General features: G+C 39.5%; 2 pseudogenes across 1 annotated transcript; both read right to left on the reverse strand.

Moving 5' to 3' along the window:
* Positions 1 to 6,098: 6,098 nt before the first annotated feature.
* Positions 6,099 to 13,540, reverse strand: LOC102784072 (UDP-glucuronosyltransferase 2B31 pseudogene; annotated as a pseudogene). Its single transcript, XR_015719400.1, has 2 exons — positions 13,420 to 13,540; positions 6,099 to 9,772 (listed from the first exon to the last, which is right to left on the reverse strand). The product of XR_015719400.1 is annotated as a UDP-glucuronosyltransferase 2B31 pseudogene (transcript).
* Positions 13,541 to 16,786: 3,246 nt separating this feature from the next.
* On the reverse strand, positions 16,787 to 18,372 carry LOC148101808 (UDP-glucuronosyltransferase 2B31 pseudogene; annotated as a pseudogene).
* Between the last annotated feature and the right edge of the window lie 1,082 nt (positions 18,373 to 19,454).

A 19,454-nucleotide genomic window follows, 5' to 3' on the forward strand; every position in this document is an offset into this window, starting at 1 on the left:
CACCCCAAAAAATCCTAATGAAAGTTTCTGGGGAGTTCAGTGATACCATTGTGCCCCACAAAAGAAAGTTCAGCTTAGTGTCAGGGGTGTCAAACATAAGGCCCCGGGGCCATTATCAGCTTTCTGTGGCCCAATAGATCTGGGTTTGCAGTGTGTTAATTACACAGCACTAAATTAGGTTTCTTTACTGTCTTGCTGTTTTTAAGCTTCTTTTTTTTAGCTTTGGTTTCTATTTGGATTTTCTTACTATGCTTCTTGTGTTTTAGGCTCCTCTCTCAGTTCCACGCTGTGTTTCTTCTGTACACTGCCACTTGTTCTTCTTGCCTCTGTTTTTTGTTTGTTATTTCCTGTTTTGCTTTGAGGTTTAATTTTCATTTGAGTGTCACTTTCTGTTGTTGCCTCCTAGTTTTCACTTGCTCTCCTGCTACTTTCTTAGGTTCAGCTATGTGTCAACACAAGTATTTAATCATTCAATCACATGGCAGCAACTCAATGCTTTTAGGCATGTAGTCATGCTCAAGGCAACCTGCTGATGTTCAAACTGATCATCGGGATGGGGAAGGAAGATGATTTAAGTGACTTCAAAAACTGCAGACCTACTAATATTTACGGAGTTTACAGGGACTAGTCTGAAAAAGAGAAAATATCCAGTGAGCAGCAAAGTGGATCTCAGAGGTCAGAGGAGAATGGCCAGACTGCTTTGAGCCCAACGTAAGGTTTAAAGTAAACTTAAATAACCACTCAAGGTATGGTATCTCAAAGTATCTCCGGAACCAGTTCAGTTTTATTTATATAGTGCCAAACTACAACAACGACTGTCTCAAGGGGGTTTATATTGTTAAGGTAAAGACCCTACAATAATGCAAAGAAAACAGAGAAAACCCCAACAACAATATGACCCCCTATGAGCACTTGCTTTGGCAACAGTGGAAAGGAAAAACTCCCTTTTAACAGGAAGATACCTCCAGCAGAATCAGGGCAGGAAGGGGCTGCCATCTGCCATAATTAGTTGAGTAGAGTGGATGACGACAGGACAAAGACATGCTGTGGAAGAGAGCCAGAGATTATTAACACATCAAACATCAAACACATGAAACCTGGGTGCCACTCCTGCAGCTAAAAACAGGACACAGGAGGTACAATTAGCACAGGTTCACAATAATAATAATAGTAATAATAATAATAATGATGATGATGATTAGTGGTGCAATGGATCACTGTTGATCCGTGATCCGAACCGATCCCACTCCACGGTTTGGCACGCACGTGATCCAAAGATTCGAAAAAGAAAAAAAAGCGGTCCAAGTCGAGGAGCAGAGTTTGCGGCATTTAAGAAGCCCTTTGCTGCCCAATCCGACCGGGCTAAAGCTATTACAAAAGCTATTGGGGTCTATAGCTGCAGACATGAGGACGTATTCCATTGTGCAAAACAAGTGGTTTAAACATAGGATGAACATGGTTGAGCCACGCTGTGATATCCTGTTGCGCGTCCACTTCAGTAAAAAGCATGTCTGAGCAGGAAAAGTCTAAAGTTATGGCTGAACTGTCCCAGGATTCTTCTGTTGCCCTAACTACAGATGGGTGGATCTCCAGGGCAACATAAAGCTACGTGACCGTGACCGCGCATTATATCACAGCAGAGTGGTACATACAAAGCCCTGTACTGCCCTATATTGCACATTAATTTGTTTTATATGAGTTTTTATATGAGTCTTACGTTGAATGTTTTTTAACGGGCAGAAAATACGTAAATAAATAAATGGCGAGTTACATTTTTCTTGTCTTTTTTATTTTTTTGCTGATCTGTTCTTTGATCTGTTGCACCACTAATAATAATAACAGATAATAGAAGACTGAATAATTGTTGCTTGCTCTGGTGACTCTTGAATTGTGCTCCAACATTTGGATGATAGGTCAGAATTTGGCATAAACAACATAAATGCATGGATCAAAAGCTACTGTTTAATGGTGTGGGGGATATCTTCTTGGCATACATCTGAGCGTTATTTAACACTAAAGTATTGTAGCTGATCATGTCCATTCCTTTATGGCCAGAGTGTACCATCCTCTGACGGTGGAATCCATCACGGTGATGTTCAAATTATCTTAATTTTGGTCTCCACACTGACCAATCCAACAGAGCACATTTTGGATGTGATGGAACAGAAAATTCCCATCATGGATGTGCAACCAACAACTGCAGCTGTGTGTTGCTATCAGAGATGGGCTGTAATCCGATTACTTTTTTCAAGTAACGAGTAAAGTAAGGGATCACTATTGCAAAAACGGTAATTAGATTACCGTTACTTTCCCGTAGGAACGCTGCGTTACTGCGTTACTAAAACCGTGATTTTTTTTTTTTGTGAGAATGTCTCATGACAGTGACGTAAGCGAGTGCGACGTTCGTGGCAACAGCTGTGTGCAGATCAACAATGGATCATATATCGAGTGCGGGAGAGAGTATGAGCGTGCATCGTTTAAAGCGTGGAAGTACTGACCTTACTTTGAGTTTGATTCCATAAAAAGTGACAAAAACATTAGTGTCCGTTGTGCGTGGGAAGAAAACTTCTTTTAACAGCGAAAAAAACCCCTAAACTTCCGAGCAAGCACCGAGTAGCTACGACGTAATGGGAAACTCACAGAGAAACTCGCAGATTCTTCCACTGACCGCGGCACACCTGCACCAGGGTAAACCTCCGCCTACCTACTCCTGCTTTTCAGGTAGGACTAGGGATGGGTATCGAAAACCGGTTCTTGTTGAGAACCGGTTCCCACTGTTTCAATTCCTTGGAATCGTTTGCCATTTTTGCAAACGATTCCCTTATCGATTCCAGTCGCCCCGAATGACGTCACCACGTTGCGGAGCGTCATTTACCTGGCAGGAAACACGGCGCCTAAGCGGCTCAAACGCTCAAAAGTTTGGTTATACTTTACGAGAACGGATGACAACAGGGCAACTTGCAATACTTGCAAAGTGGATATTTCATTTAAGGGAGGAAACACTACGAATATGCAAAAGCATTTGCTCACAAAACACGCGATGACCTTAAATGAATGTCGTGTTTTTAATTCCGCTCCGGACTCGTGAATCTCAGCCCAGCAGCAGCGGTAACGTTTGCACGTCCTCTCCCGTTAATACGGCAGGTATATAATCAACTAACAGTGCATATTATGTTAGCGCGATCTGCCTTATTACAAAACCTGCCATTACTGTGCATTTAGGTGACCATGATGAGAGAGACAGACAGAGTCTGGCTCAGATGCTGGCAGTTGTCGCTGCAGTCTACCGTTAGCGTCTCCTTTCAGGCCAGGATAGACGAATGTCACCGAGCAGTGACTAAGTTTGTGGTCAAAGGCTTGCACCCATTTGCCACAGCAGATGCCCCGATTTTAGGTAAGTGAATGTGTTTAATTGTAGGCAGGGACATTACTGGATATTCTTGTTTTATTGCTACAGAAGAATATTTATTTTATTATTTTACATTTACAATTTTTTTTCCTGGGGACCCTGTGACACCCCATTGAAGAGCTGTAGGCTGTGGATCTCTTAAGATCTCACTGTTGGGTTTGTAAGGCCATGTTACTCCTAAATTTCTATCTCGTTCAAAGAGAAGATATAAAACAAAGTTCTAAGCTATTTGACCTTAGTGTTCTCCTTTTTAAAAAAAGAATCGATAAGAGAATCGATAAAGAATCGAATCGTTAAACAGAATCGAAAATGGAATCGGAATCGTGAAAATCTTATCAATACCCATCCCTAGGTAGGACCGCTAGTCTTTGACTTTATTTATTTTCTGCTGTGTTTTACTTGCATCTATTTGAAAGACTGAGTGTAAACACACACACAAAAAAATATATTTTATTTTATGTGCTGGAATGTGCAGAAAATAAGTTTAAATATTAAACAAATTTCTTCCAGTCAGAGAATGTTGCATATAATTAAATTTTTGCTTGATGCATAAAGTTAAAAGAAAAACTAATAAAACAAGTTTTAAAAAGAGACTTTTCCATTTGATTACATTTTGTATGATGGATTATGTAGAAAAAGTAGAATTGGGCTGAAAGATCTATCACTTTATCACCTATTCAGGTTGTAAATCGTGTTTTTAAAAAGTAACTAAGTAATTAATTACTTTTGAAAATAAGTAATCAGTAAAGTAACGGGATTACTTTTTGGGGAGGTAATCAGTAATTAGTTACTGATTACTTTTTTCAAGTAACTTGACCGACACTGTTGCTATCATGACAATATGGTCCAAAATCTTTGAGGGATGTTTCCAACATGTAGTTGAATCAATGCTACAAAGATTTAAAGGCAAATGAGTGTATAGTCATGTCTTCAGTTTATCTTGGCTGTTTACATCGCCTCTTCAATCTCCTGTTTCTCTTGCTGTGCTTTAGATTTATCTATGAGTTTTTGACTTTCTGTAGCCACTGAAGTTCACCTTTTGTTAAATTATTCTGACACCCCATCCTGCATGTGGGACTTTTTTATTTATGTGAGCTAAGAGGCACCAGTCAGTCCACTGAGCTTCTCGAAGTCCTGGCGAGCCTCACTGATGGGGAGGAGAGCCAAACGTAAAAGAGCACTGGAAAAATGGCAAATTGGTGTGAAAAGGGAAAAGTTGTTTGAAATATAGATATGGGTTTTTTGTTCTTTTTAAAAACATTTAAAGCTTTGTTTTGCTAACGCTTTCCATTTTTTCTGAGCCACTATACTGTGTTGTTTTGGCTAACAGACATTTAAGGTTTCTGCAGAAGCCTTGAGAGAGAGATTTGATGCCTGAGCTGATCGGGTTGAGCTAAAAATGATTGAGAAACATAATTTATGAAATAAGAACATTTTTAATATCTCCCTTATCAAAAGAAAACAATAGAGGTATCATAAATCTAAATATCTTTGAAATAAATTATTCCTTTAGCTGTGTGTGTGTGTGTGTGTGTGTGTGTCAGTTAAATTGCTATGCAGAAGGGTGCACTGCCACCTTCTGGTTAAAATTCAGTAAGAGTTTTGATTCTTTTTTACCCAAAACATGAATTTGAGTATCTGCTCTGTTTCATTTATCTACTCCAGTGACCCATATTTTAAAATGTACTAATGTTGTTTTGGTTTGTTATTTTTATACATTAAGAAAAACATTTTTTAGCCAATTCTCTTTGACTACTTCTTACAAAAAATGTAAGTTATTTCATTCACATTAGGAAAAAAATTGGATTTAAAACTTAAAGTATGTTTGAGTGAACAATACATCGCAGTATGTTAATATCACTCTTATAGGTGAAGTTATGACTCTGTAAGATTTCCATCAGTAACAAATGATAACGAACGCCATCGTAGTCAGGCTTTTTATCCTTTGTTTCTAATTAATTCTAAATAAACATCTAATAATTAAAATGTTTATTTTATTATATCAGAGACAGATAAATTAGGTGAAGGAAAAGGGCAGTATTCCCTCTAACGTTGCATCAAGGAACCCCAAAGTCACATCATATACATGCAGTGTCCAAATGTACCTGTTTTACCCTGAAACTGCCTGTGCGTGTATACCGTGTAAAGTCATGCTAAAGAAACTGTTTTATGATACATAACAGGAAAACCACACTCACTGTCTCTGTGGGTTAGGAAGTCTTTAAATTATTTTTCTTCTCTTGGGTTCTGCCTATATTTCAAGTCTAGACACGCAAAACGTGCGTCTGAGCGAGAGTGTGTGGGCTGATGACGAAAAACAAGTAGTGCATTCTTCTTTCTAATGAACCCTCAGCTCAGAAAAACAAAGCCCCCCACTGTGGTCCACATGACTCAAACTGAGCTTATCGCACTTTTCTGTTTGTGTATGGCTGCTGCAGCTCGTCTCTGATATTAGGACGGTCTGTCTGCAGGTTCAGCCTCCTGCAGACTCTGCGAGTTCAGCAAAGCAGATCATAAGTAACTTTTACATTGATAAATAGTAAAGAAACACATTTCCAGCTCTATTTTTTATTCTTAGATTCTGCTAGAGTGGCTTTTCATGATTATCAGTTTAAAAGAATCGTTATTTATCTCATGCCGGACTTTCCAGAACAAATAAAGCTTCTGACAAAAAATTTCATTTTTTACATTTTAATCAAGTATTTTGTCTTCAAGTGGTATTAAACAACATACATTTGCATCACATAGATATTGAAAGAACATTAAAAATTTGGTAAATTATTTAGTTTTTCCATAGCTTGTTAAACATCAGAACTACATATCAGTTCACAGTAACAGTGCTAAAAACACACTCATGGCTTACAAATTACACACTCACTGATTCTATGTCAAAATTCCACATTAACAGTAACCGAGCATTCAGCTTTCCAGCATTTATTAAATGTGAATTTATATATTGAATGTAAATGTAAATATGATAATCAAATGTACATATTCGTCTCCTTTTATCCATCTACCTTCAGTCTGAGGCTAACATGACTGAAAATACATTTGGAAAAACAGCAGTGAATTATAACCCATTTACTAAAAATAATCCACGAACCTTGTGTTTATTCAAGAACAAAGGATGGTTCTGGGTAGTTAAGCTTGTACTTCCTCTGTAATGTTAGCTGGCTGCACACTTCTATTGGTTAGTGGATGTAAACAGTAGAAAGAATATAGTTCCTTTATGCAACTGCTCGCAGCAAGGCTTGTGTTTTGTTTCAGACTGTATTGTAAAATTACTGAAACATGAGCATGAGGTGCATTTGCTGTTTGTGCGGTTATAAACACAGGCTGAACACAGATGTGTGACCATTCAGAAATGCCTTAAATGTGAGTTCTGTGGGAAAACAGAGATTGGCTACTATAAAACCTTTAGTGATGAGCTTAGCTGGTTGTTTTGACTCTTATTGAACAAAACATTAAAAGTCAGTCAGATCCATAAAAGTCAAATTTTCACATTTAACAGATTATTTTCTCTCGTGTTTGGTTGCCACAGTACTGTCCAAAACTCTTGAGCCACCCTTCATTTCTTTATATTTTCATTCCAAGGAGCAAGGCTTTTTTGTAATTTGAAGTGGTGTTGACCGATAGTTCTCCAGGCTTTTGTGTTTTTCTTCAGCTGCTTTTTCACTCATTTTCAGTCCAGTTTAGTATTTTCGCACGGACAAAGGGATACCCAAAGAGTTATTAGCTGAAAACCTGACGTATCTTGTCATGTTGTGCAGTGTGTTCTTAAGAAACTGGACAAGCGAAGACAAACAATGAAGTATCAGACCTAAAATCTATCATCAGAAATGGTCCCAAGTTGAAGGGTGGCTGTTAAGAAGCCATTTACAAGGATGGGAAACAGGAAATGAAAGATGAGGTGTCCCAAATTACATAAATATTAGACGGAAAATCAGTGGTAACTTTTGGTTCTGCAGTAAGTAAAGAAGAGGATGTGGAACAAGGTAGAACAGCGTCTACAGCCAACTGTAAAACATGGTGGAGGTACAGTCATGGGCCTGGTTTGGAGCTGCTATAAGGCAGGTTGTATATATTCTGTATTTTCATTATTGTTTGTACATTTCACTAAGCTTTTGATATGTCCCCTGCAAAATATGAAGAAAATCTGACTATGAAATATTTCTTTTCATAGTCATATATTGCTCACCATTGGAAGTTTAATATTGCATCACTTACTTTGTATTAGCATTAAGTGACAGTGACAGCACCAGAGTGATTTGAATCAAATAGACAGTCCTAAAACCTTTGTAGTTTATGGAACAGGCCAAAAAGAAAAATGCTCTGTCCCTATATTAGGATGTGGGATCTTTGGAAGATAAGTTAGTGTAAGGATGTTTTTTTATTGTGTTCCATATTTACTTTTTACTTTCCATCCATCCATTTTATAACAGCTGGGGCCAGGTCGCGGGGGGCAGAAGTCTAAGCAGAGAAGCCCAGACCTCCCTCTTCCTAGCTATCTCCTCCAGCTTGTCCAGGGGAACATCAAGGTGTTCCCAGGAAAGCCAAGAGATATAACTGCAACTGATTGTCCGGGCTGGCTTTGTTCATTATTTGTTCCTTTTAGGCTGAGCAGCAGTAAAGAACGACTAACCCAAGAGAAATCTCAAGTAAGATTTGGTCTTTTCATATGATTGGTTGACAACAAGAAAAATCTAGAATATCAATATAACATTTTAATTGGATCCATCTTCATTCGAGGAGTCACTCTTGCTTTGGTTTCCTCCTCCTGCACATTCGAAGGCACGTGAATCGTATGACTGCCACTACAAAGGCTGTCAGCATAAACAAGATGGCCAACAAAAAGCATATAACATCCACAGAATGATACACATACCAGGGCATCTTATAAGACTCGGTGCGTAAATGTGCAGCTCCTTTGTGCCTCATAACAAACTCAATCCAGTAAACTGCAGCATCCAGAGGATGCATTGGTCTGTCTCGGTGGAGAGCAGACAGACGCTTCATGTTGTTTCTGTAGGAGGGATTGTTAAGAACTTCTTGTAGGACTTTGAGGAAATTCTGCTGGGTGATTTTTGTTACATCCACCATTTTAGCAGCTCCTCGAACTTCTATTCGCAAAATGTTTTCAAACTGGTCAAACAGCAGGGGAATGCCAATAATTGGCACACCATGGTACATGGACTCATAGATCCCATTGGCGCCACCATGAGCCACAAAGGCTTTTATCTTTGGGTGACCCAGCAGGTCGTTTTGGGGCATCCATTTCACCAGAAGGGTATTGTTCCCCACATTGTTGGGGCGTTCACCAGCATGCCTCCATACGACCTTTTGAGGAAGCTGAGCAAAGGCAGCTGCGATTTCTGAAGTTATTTCTATTGGCAGACCATTCACCAGCGTCCCCAGAGACATCAGGATGAAGCCGTGTTCTCCTGAACTTTCAACAAACTCCTCCAACTCTGAAGGTAAAGCCTCAGCAGGCTTACACTGAAATCCTCCAATGTAGACAATGTTCGGCATGGTAGGCCGGGGGAATTCGAAGACAAAGTCCACTCTCATGAGCCACAGGTCTACTCCTTGAAGAAGCTGATAGAAGTTCACATCTGGGCCTAAGTACTTTTCTACCATTCTATCATAGGGAGGACACACTATAAACTTGTCAATGCAGGTGTTGAGGAAGTAGTGGAATGTGTTTTTGACTCTTTCAAAGAAGGTCATCTTGTCAGATACGGCATTTCCAGAAGTTGGTACATATGACGTTGGTGATGGAGCAACCACAAAATGACCTTCCCCACTGGTGATCCATCTGACGTTAAAAACAACTGGAAGCTTTAGTTTATGGGCCACTATAACTCCAACAGGAAGTCCAGGGTCCAAAAGAACCAGGTCAAAATTAGAGTCACGTATCTTCGACATTAGAGTCTTGTTCTCAAATATTTCTACACCTAACAGACTAGCTTGTTGGTGGATTTTTGATAATGTACCTATCATTTCCCAGTAAAACTTCATGAAGGCCATCGAAGATGCCCCTTGTTTTTTGATCTCCAGTATCTTGACCAGGAAAGTTACAAAGAAGTCCTGCTCCTCTATGCAGACAGCCTCTGGTAAGGTGACAGTGATGGAGCTGTAATGTGGTGCCTCTTCTTTGACATACCAGCTAGTGGCTGTGCGGACCACAGTGACTTCATGACCTTTGGCGTGGAGGCTCTGGATCAGCAGGTTCATGTTCACCCAATGGCTGCCATCAACGGGGAACACCAGAATCTTCCCACCCTGGACAGGACTTGGAAGTAGTGACAAAGTCACCCCCAGAAGAAACAGAGAAACTCCTTGAATGCTCCCCATGGATCAAGTCTGAGGAAAACCATAGAACAATTATAATTTAACTGTTAAGTTCACAGTCAATGTTGCAAGTATGATTGTACAAGTGATGCATAAATTACATCTTGAATTTCTTCCAACTGGCAAACTTAAGTTGCAGGACCCACCAGATTACAGAATTATTGATTGAGTTGAAAGGGTTGTCTTTTTGAATGGTGCTACTTAGATAGCTTTCTTATTTCTAAGCAGGTAGTTAAAATTAACTAAACCTGGCAGGTGTGCAAAAATAAAGGTAAAAAGTAAAAAAAGAAGAAAAACAAATACTAGTTCAAAACAAAAAAGAACCCAACAGGACTCTAATCATAATATCCTGGCAGACAATACCATTATCTTTACATGGATTTTGTAGGTCTTGGGGGAACAATTGTCTCTCAGCATCTAATACTGTTGCAAAAGTTTTGAATATAATGGTAAGACATAGGCATGCATTGTGTCATGACCTGATATGAATGAATGCATCCATGTATGAAGGTTAAATACTTCAAGTCAAAGTCAACTTAATTGTGAGTTCTGCTCTATGTTCAGGACATACACAGAAATGAAATGTCATATCCTCCTGATCCACAGTGTGCATACAGATACAGATTCGAAATTACCTATGAGGTCTCAGCATATTAAAATGAATTACACAAGATACATTAAAGCCTAGATTCTATTATTGCTTTCTATGCACAAATACGTTTGAGGCTTACAAGAATTCTTAAAGCTATATACACTATTGCATTTCTTTATGTAAAAATATGAAGTATCAATGAATTATTAAAAGCCTCCCTCCATTATTGCAAGTGAGGAAACATCAGAATGAAAGTCCTTCGTGTAAAGTAAAGGCTAAGACATGGAGCATCTTTTTGAGAGCAGATAACTCTGAGTGGGTGAAGAGGTGAGGGACGAAGTTCACTATCACGACAGCCTGGCTGATGAAACCTGGAGGAACCACCCAGACTTTTTCTCTGGGGTCACGAGTCTAAAAAAGCTATGTGAGGGGTTTGTGGGATCACCCGCAATACTAACAGTTTTGTAGAGGGAGGAGGAAGATTGAGGCCCCAGATAGCTTCCCTGCTCCATTTACTATATTCTGTGGCTCAAGGTGGTTGAGTCTTCAAACCACACAGAGATGCAGCTGGTGAAGATGCTCTCAATCATGCCTCGGTAGAAGGTGCACATGATGGGTACTAGGGCTGTCACTTGTCTAGATTGTTTTCACTGCACCACATACTAATTGAGATACCTCACTTCTGTAGTATGTCTCATCATTTTTTGCTGTTGAAATCCACCATAGTTGTATCATCAAATCAAATCAAATCAAATCAAATCACTTTTATTGTCACGTCACATCACTGGTACAGCACATGTGAGCTTCACAAGCAACAGTGGTGTGCAAAACAAAGAAATGTAAGAAACAAGCCAATCATAAGAGCAGGAATGTGAGAATTATGAGAATAAATATATGTACAATTTCAAGATGTGCACAAAAATGTATGTATGTGTGCCAAACTTTGACAATATCCCTATAAAGTTGCATCACTGCATATTGTTTAGTTTGGACTTTGTTAATTTGACTGAACGCCAAAAATAAATATAAATAAACCATAAATAAACCTGCAAATCTAATAAAGAGGTTATTGCTGTAGTGTGGGGTATAGTTGTGGGTCAGCAGAGTGAAGAGAAGACGACTCAGCACACATCCCTGCTTGATGTGCTGTTGTTGACCTGAACTGCTGGTGGCCTCTCAGTGAGGAAATCCAGCAGTTAAATACAGGGGGAGGTGTTTCCAAGTGTCTATTAGAGACCCAATACTGTACTTGTGTCTTGGCAAAGACAAACACAATAAACTATTACTCAAGAAACACAAAAAAGGACCGAAGGCTCTGTATAAGCAGGACAGAGAAGAGCCATGGTGTCTAAATATGCCACTTTCTTGGTGTGTGTCAATGAGTCCATGGCTGTTTTTGCCCTGGGCCAAAATATAATGTTGGCAAAGCTATAAGAGTATAATGCATCTAAGTTGGTGTTTTATGCACATTTTGAGTCATCTGGAAGATCTGCTAGTATCAGTGGAAAATCTTCCACAACACTTAATGTAGGATATATAGTGTGTCACTCCTTACAGAACATTGATAGTGCAATAATGCAATGACACAGTCACATCCAGCAACAACTCGTTTAAAAAACTAAAAGGAAACGATATTTGTAAAGTGAAATGCGTCTCTTCAGAGATAACCCAATCAATAATCAATTGGTTTCTATGTAAACGTGTCTTCTTTTCTAAATGTCTTTTCCACAACTTGAAAAGATCTCATTTCACCTTGATCATTTCAGCCAACTTTCTGATGTTGTGAGCTGTCTGCCAAAGCTGTCTAAAGTTTTATTTGTTTTGTTTTTGTGTTTTTTTCTGGTAGCATGTACTTCAGACAGCTCCAAAAAGCTCGACTTTGGCCAAAAAGGGCCAAATCATAACATTATTTAGTCCAGAAAACAACATCCATGGACAATTGATGATTGCTGGTTTAGCGCCAGGAGGTCCCTGTCATCATAATGGTGGTCTATTTGTTATTAAATGACCATACTATACTTTAAAGGTTGTATTCAATGTACAAAGCACCTATAGTGTGCCACTGGTGAGCTCACACTGCGTGTATTCAAAACACTGCAGTTAAAATGACTTGGAACAGTTTAATGACATCACTGTCTGAGCGACCAACAACAACAAGAGAAGAATTTTTGCCAGATGTGAGAGATCAGTGGAGCTTTTTACTCTGTGTATGTGTTGGATCACTTTAAAACTCGAGCAGTTGATTAATATGTGTCTGTTTCTCTTTCTGTGCAGTGACTTTGTGTCTGCAACAATTGTGTAACATAAAGTCGCAGACATCACTGTGGAGGCAGATGCCCCCACAAGATCGTCTCTGGTTATTAAAATAATGGTTTGTCACATTCTGCTCATAAATGCACACCGTGTGCATTAACTCTAAATATACAGTTCTATGTAATATAGCATTTTAATTCTTCTTTAAGCCACCTTTCCTGTTGTTTTCTGCGGCTATCATTTGTAAATTAAACCATACTAAAAACCACTAAATGCCCAACCTGTGCTCTATTTATTGCTACATTTAACAGAGGTTAAGTAACACCCACACCTCTTTGAACTCCAACTGGATTGGATCATGACATCATACCTATAAAGATGCATCACTGCGTATTGTTTAGTTTGGACTTTGTTACTTTGACTGAATCTGTCCAGGCACACATTATACTTGCAACGAACTCAGAGCTTTTTGGAGTAGTTTCTGCTACTGATCACTTTGCCATAATGAGATCGCACACAGGCTGACCTCACTGTGTAACATGAAATGTTGCAACAAATCAAAGTTCAGGGGGTTTATGTATGTCCTGAGTAATGCCTGCAGTCTCTAATTTCGTCATCTACATTTAGCAGGGATTTTCTAACAAGCTAAAAAAACCAAAGAGGAAGAAACATGCCCTTGTATTCAGTTTCTTTTCTGAATGCCAGCTGCTGAAGAAAAAACAACTACGTCTTCCGAGTTTATTTCGGAAGTGCTGAGTAAGCATTTATAATCGTTTAACTGTCACTGTGAAGGATAGAAAGTGTTGTAACCTACCTTAAATGCCTGAGAATGTGGACAAAAGTACTTTGGATCCTCTCTGAGAGAAGGGAGCTCGGCTTCAGAGTGCAGGAGAAAAGAACCCAAATCCTAATTACTGTGTTGCATAAGGTGGGAGGAGTGTGTAACCAGTGGGTTTCATATGCATGTGTGCAGTTTAGGGTTGGGGGAGGAAAGGGAAGCAGTCTTCCTACAGAGCACATACTCTGTGGCACACACACAAAAACTGTGTAGTAACACGATATCTTCTTAAATGGAAAAATAAAGCCTTGACCTGTATGAGCTCAACCAGTGAGATATCTCTGTTCCTAGAAAGTAAGAACATTCCAATGACAAAAGAAAAAACCTGGAATTGCAAATTCTGGGAGTTTGCAAAAGCTCTCGGCATTCTCAGGAAATAACCTTGAGAGAACCAATGGGTTGTCACTGGAGCAACGCACACAGCAGCCCTCACAGCTTCCTGTGACCTAGTGGAACAATACAAAAAATAACATTTTAAAAGAGGTGCAACATTTATACAGTTTTTAATATGATTGCATTTGTATAGTAATCAGTGTTAATCCCAACACCACAGTGCTGCTGATATACAAGGTAAAGACAGAATCAGACTCATCAGAATGAATGCCTGTTTAATCTATAAAAGTAGTATAAATATATATCCTTTAATATCTGGGAACATGTGACGCTTTTTAGCTCTCGAAAAAAGTGTGGAAAATTACTAGAGGTCAAATAATTACCCCTCGAATGGAAATTCATAATATCATGCACACAAATAAATCACATTCATGCTCATATTTTATGGCATAGGTATCGTCTTTGGTTTGATCCATTAGCCATGGCTGTGTGTAAGTAATTATGAGAATTAAGTAGATAAAATCAGTAGCGGCTGCGCACCCTGCAGGTGCAGTCTAATCACACATGATCTTTCTTGATACTAGCAGCAGGGGCTGAAAGATTCACGTTGAATTTTGACTGCTATTAGGTGTTGCTGTTGCCATTTTAGTTTCTTGGAGTCAGAAATAATCATGGATACATGTGTTGGTACACGTGTCAAAAGCTGGCCACTCTCCAAACTTTGAGTCTTAAAAAAATGTAAAAATACAAGTTATAGAAAACGTCTCCCATGATGCAGTTGTTATAAAGGTAGACCTTACCCCCAGAAAACAAAAAAAGGTTTCATGTATCACGCTGTAAACATCTTTCCTTCTGCTGTAAAGTCTGTGAGGACTGGCTCGCGTTTGGAGACAGCAGAGGAACTGCAGAACTGCTGTAAACATGTAAACACTTTCTTATTCATTTTTGAACCTTATAATCCTCCCACTCACCCACTCCAGTAAACCGCTATTGCCCATTGATTAAAATATATCTAAAAGATATATCTAGTGTTCATTTTAATTTCAAATCAAAACCCACAAATGAGCAGTCAACACCACCGTTTAGGGTTTTTCCCTTATACCAACTTCAGTATTCAAAGCACAGATTCAGACCACCAGAGTTTCATATGAAACAAATGAAATAAAACAGCAAAATAATTTAGAGTTTGGTTTCTTTTTCTCTAATCAATACAAGGTACCAGGTTTTTAGGGGCTAAATGTTGAGCTTGTTTGTAAAATGGTGTTGATAGCAGCGGAATAATCAGCTGTAAAACTCTGTAGATTTGAGGGAACTGTGGAATAAGGTTCAAGGGAGTAAAAGTTCATTCAAACAATGAAAGGGTTTCCTCTTATGAGCTGTGACCATGTAGCATTCATACTTTTAGAGTCTGTGTGTGAAAAATGACAGAATGTGGTCTTAGAAACCGAGGACGTTTCCAGGATATTTCAGATGTGTAGCCATGAGCACAATGCTCAGCCTAAATGCAGAAATTATGACACAAAATTTAGCTTTAGCAAAATGTTTATTACATACCCACAGTAAATGTTCTTTAAGTAAAAGAACTCCTTGTGCTGCTGATAATTATTGATTTATTGATGTGTGTATCATGTCAGTGTTGCAGCTGGAGATGATTATAATTACTTATATACTGCTGTTTAGCTTTGGCTACAATGTTATACCATCATATATTAGTGGCTTTATGTTTCAAAATTTGTCAAATAAAGTGTAACTGATGCTTTGAAATAAGTTCAGATTAGACTTTTTTTTATGCAATTATATAAAAAATGAATTACTGTTTTGGTGAAACACCAATAAGAAATACTCCATGTAAAACAGTAGGTTATAAAGTCAGTCATATTTAGGAGAAATGTAATGGTGCTGAATTAATAAAATAATAAAAATAATAAATAAGCAGTAATTGCTTATGAAAAGCTTCTTATGATGCTCTTCAGCAGCCTGATTGATGTGAGAATGTGTTACCTGTCCAAGCCTGCAGAGATGTGTCTAACATTTTCTGCCTTTTTCTCCGTCCTAACCAATGACTGTAGTCCGAACTGTCTTTCAGAACAGGAACCACGAGAGGATTCAGCCTGAAGACTCACTCTGTGTTTAATTATTAAGCATTAGGCTTCCTGATGGTTTGGTCCTTTGTTTATAAGGTTCAAATGCTGTGCTTAAAGCTTAGTCAGACAAATGAAGCCAACCTTTATCTCCTCCCACTATCAATAGGATAATTGTATATGTTTACTCCTGCATCACTGTGCAGCACAGCACATAATAGCAGACAATCTACGCAAGGATAACACAAAAACTGCATGACATGCTATTCACTTTTCTTGAGTTTATTGGAGAATTACTTATTGAACTCATTTTGGTAGCTAACTGCAAGGTGAAAAACAAAACATACAAACCACGTGTGTTTACATGTGGAAAACATAAATGTGTTCAATATGTAAATAAAGTTTTTTAATAATAAGAAATGTCTTATAATGCATGTTAAAATCCCATGCAACACATGCAACAATGCAACCTCAAACTTCTTAATGTGTTTTAATTTCATAGACTACACATGCAGAAATTCTTGCCCCTTTCATACAACATGTGGAAATATGTTTGTTTTGAATTAAAATTTCATGTTTAAATGACTAAGTCTTCTGAGAATGTCTTGCTGAACTTATTTTCAATCTATTGCACCTGTCAGTCACCTGCTGTCCTATCTGAAATTCTTAAAAGTAATTTGTTATTTAGATATGACTGAAATACGATAAAGAAAAACTGGTACATATTAGATAATTCATTTTGAAATATTAAATCTGAAGAAATAGAAGCTATTTTGACTGCTCTCTTTTTCACCATAGCAGGAAGCTCCCCATCTTTGATTTGGCACATTTCTGTTACAGTGGATGTTCTTTCTGGAGCAACCCCCCCAAAAAACTTACAATAGTATTCCAGGACTTTCAAGTTCAGTATTTTAATGTGATTGGTTGACAACAAGAAAAATCTAGAATATCAATATAACATTTTAATTGGATCCATCTTCATTCGAGGAGTCACTCTTGCTTTGGTTTCCTCCTCCTGCACATTCGAAGGCACGTGAATCGTATGACTGCCACTACAAAGGCTGTCAGCATAAACAAGATGACCAACAAAAAGCATATAACATCCACAGAATGATACACATACCAGGGCATCTTATAAGACTCGGTGCGTAAATGTGCAGCTCCTTTGTGCCTCATAACAAACTCAATCCAGTAAACTGCAGCATCCAGAGGATGCATTGGTCTGTCTCGGTGGAGAGCAGACAGACGCTTCATGTTGTTTCTGTAGGAGGGATTATTAAGAACTTCTTGTAGGACTTTGAGGAAATTCTGCTGGGTGATTTTTGTTACATCCACCATTTTAGCAGCTCCTCGAACTTCCATTCGCAAAATGTTTTCAAACTGGTCAAACAGCAGGGGAATGCCAATAATTGGCACACCATGGTACATGGACTCATAGATCCCATTGGTGCCACCATGAGCCACAAAGGCTTTTATCTTTGGGTGACCCAGCAGGTCGTTTTGGGGCATCCATTTCACCAGAAGGGTATTGTTCCCCACATTGTTGGGGCGTTCACCAGCATGCCTCCATACGACCTTTTGAGGAAGCTGAGCAAAGGCAGCTGCGATTTCTGAAGTTATTTCTATTGGCAGATCATTCACTAGCGTCCCCAGAGACATCAGGATGAAGCCGTGTTCTCCTGAACTTTCAACAAACTCCTCCAACTCTGAAGGTAAGGCCTCAGCAGGCTTACACTGAAATCCTCCAATGTAGACAATGTTTGGCATGGTAGGCCTGGGGAATTCGAAGACAAAGTCCACTCTCATGAGCCACAGGTCTGCTCCTTGAAGAAGCTGATAGAAGTTCACATCTGGGCCTAAGTACTTTTCTACTATTTTATCATAAGGTGGGCATGCTATAAACTTGTCAATGCAGGTGTTGAGGAAGTAGTGGAATGTGTTTTTGACTCTTTCAAAAAAGGTCATCTTGTCAGATACGGCATTTCCAGAAGTTGGGACATATGACGTTGGAGATGGAGCTATAACAAAATGGCCATCCCCACTGGTCATACATTTAACATTAAAAACAACTGGAAGCTTTAGTTTATGGGCCACTATAACTCCAACAGGAAGTCCAGGGTCCAAAAGAACCAGGTCAAAATTAGAGTCACTTATCTTCGACATTAGAGTCTTGTTCTCAAATATTTCTACACCTAACAGACTAGCTTGTTGGTAGATTTTTGATACAGAACCTAGCACTTCCCAGTAGAACTTCAAGACAGCCATGAAAGACGTCCCCTGTTTTTGGATCTCCAGTATCTTGACCAGGAAAGTTACAAAGAAGTCCTGCTCCTCTATGCAGACAGCCTCTGGTAAGGTGACAGTGATGGAGCTGTAATGTGGTGCCTCTTCTTTGACATACCAGCTAGTGGCTGTGCGGACCACAGTGACTTCATGGCCTTTGGCGTGGAGGCTCTGGATCAGCAGGTTCATGTTCAACCAATGGCTGCCATCAACGGGGAACACCAGAATCTTTCCACCCTGGACAGGACTTACAGTTAAGGACAATGTCACCCCCAGTAGAAACAGAGAAACTCCTGGAAAGCTCCCCATGGATAAAGTCTGAGGAAAACAAAAAAAATAATAATAATGATTATTTCAGTGATGCCTAATTTTGAACTTGAATTCCTTCTAAGTTATTTTATGAGCTTGTCTTCACTCCTGGCTATGCTACAGAACCCACTGGATTAGACCATTATCAAAAGGGGGCTGTCACGCCCAACTTTTCTGTACAAAAAGAAAAAAGAAAAACCAAGCTCAACACAGGACTCTAAGCACAGCTCCGAGGCATAAACCCTCATCTTTACATGAATTTTCAAGGCACTGTGGGGAGAAATTATTCCTCAGCAGCCAAACTTTTCTTCAATATTCAACGGTACATTATGATGACCGAATAAGAATTCAGGTATGAATATATTAATTAACTACTGGGCAATCATTAGGTGTGTCTCCACCCATCCATCTTCTTCCACTTATCCAGGGCCGGGTCGTGGGAGCAACAGGCCAAGCAGAGAAGCCCAAACCTCCCTCTACACGGCCACCTCCTCCAGCTTGTCCGGTTGAACACCAAGGCGTTCCAAGGCCAGCTGAGAGATAAAATCTCTCCAGGATCTCCTGGGTCTGCCCCTGGGCCTCTTCCCATTCCAGAACACCTCACCCAGGAGACGCCCAGGAGGCATCTTTGTCAGATGCCCGAACCACCTCAACTGGCTCCTTTCGATGTGGAGGAGCAGCAACTCTACTCTGAGCTGTTCCCGGATGGCCAAACTTCTCGCCCTATCTCTAAGGGAGAGGCCAGCCACCCTTCGGAGGAAGCCCATTTCTGCCGCTTGTATCCCAAATCTCGTTCTTTCGGTCACTACCCACACTTCGTATCTTTAGGTGAGGGTAGGGACGTAGATCGACAGGTAAACTGAGAGCTTCGTTTTTACACTCACCTCTCTTACAACAGACCGGTACAGCGTCCGCATCTCCAGCTCTCTTCTCCCATCACTCATGAACAAAACCCCAAGATACTTAAACTCCTCCACTTGGGGCAAGAACTCCCGGGACGAGGTC

This window comes from Neolamprologus brichardi, chromosome 8 (genome assembly GCF_056152115.1).
Source record: "Neolamprologus brichardi isolate AB-2024 chromosome 8, ASM5615211v1, whole genome shotgun sequence".
NCBI classification, from domain to species: domain Eukaryota; kingdom Metazoa; phylum Chordata; class Actinopteri; order Cichliformes; family Cichlidae; genus Neolamprologus; species Neolamprologus brichardi.